This window comes from Fragaria vesca, linkage group LG4, assembly GCF_000184155.1.
Source record: "Fragaria vesca subsp. vesca linkage group LG4, FraVesHawaii_1.0, whole genome shotgun sequence".
In the NCBI taxonomy this organism is placed as follows: Eukaryota; Viridiplantae; Streptophyta; class Magnoliopsida; order Rosales; family Rosaceae; genus Fragaria; species Fragaria vesca.
In genome coordinates this window covers 14766954-14767925 of record NC_020494.1, presented here as the reverse complement: position 1 = coordinate 14767925, position 972 = coordinate 14766954, and positions in this window count along the sequence as shown.

Below are 972 nucleotides of genomic sequence, written 5' to 3'. Positions count from 1 at the left end.
CTTCTAGAGTTTCCTGCAAGAGAAAGGCACATGAATGTACAGCAAAATAATAATTGTTTTAAGTGTTAGGAAAAGTTTCTGTGACAGCTCTTTATAATGTTTATGTGAGATGGGTGTTAAAATAAGCATTAACCTCAATTGTCTCAAAGGAAGTAGTGATCATGACCATTTCTTTAATATGTCAGGGACAGTCTAATTATGTAAATAACATCAAATATGTTAGCTGTACCAAAACGCAAAAGCAAAGTAGCAATTCAATGGAAGAAATTTCAACTATGCAATATATGAATGTCCTTGTAATCACTAAACGATATTCTTAACTTAGATAAATAGCATCTTCTCACTCCTAATGTCTAAGAACTCCATGTCAGTCTCTATTGTTTTGGTATAATTATATCACCCTTTTTCAACTGCAACATGCTTGTAATAATGTTATATCAGTATAACTCGGTTTCTCTGTTAAATTGGTGTAGGGTTTGTATGAGACAAAATATTGACAGGAAGTCACATTGGCTTTGACTCACTTAAAAACTGGTATTGCTTAAAATGTTGAAAGCAATTGTAGCTTACTCAAGGTACATGATGCATTAACAAATAGTACAAAAGAAGTATTCTAGTATAATTTGTACTTGTCATTAATATCTATCAAAGAAACTAAGAACATACAATGCTCTAGGAATTGATACCGGAACACTTGATTCTTCCAAACGGCCATGCTACTTCTACCAACTATATATATGTATGGAATCACACAAATTTTTTTTTAAAGGTTCTTTTATGAAATTAAAGCTCTTGGAAGAACCACAATGCACATAAGCTTATAACCTTATTCCACCAAGCAAACAGATTCTAATAAGCACAAAAAACCATCAAAATTTGATAGATGTTGGAATATGAAGACCAGCAATGAATAGAAACATAAAAAGATTCGTTGTTGGTTTGTATAAACGTGCCACTTGAAAATTTTCAATT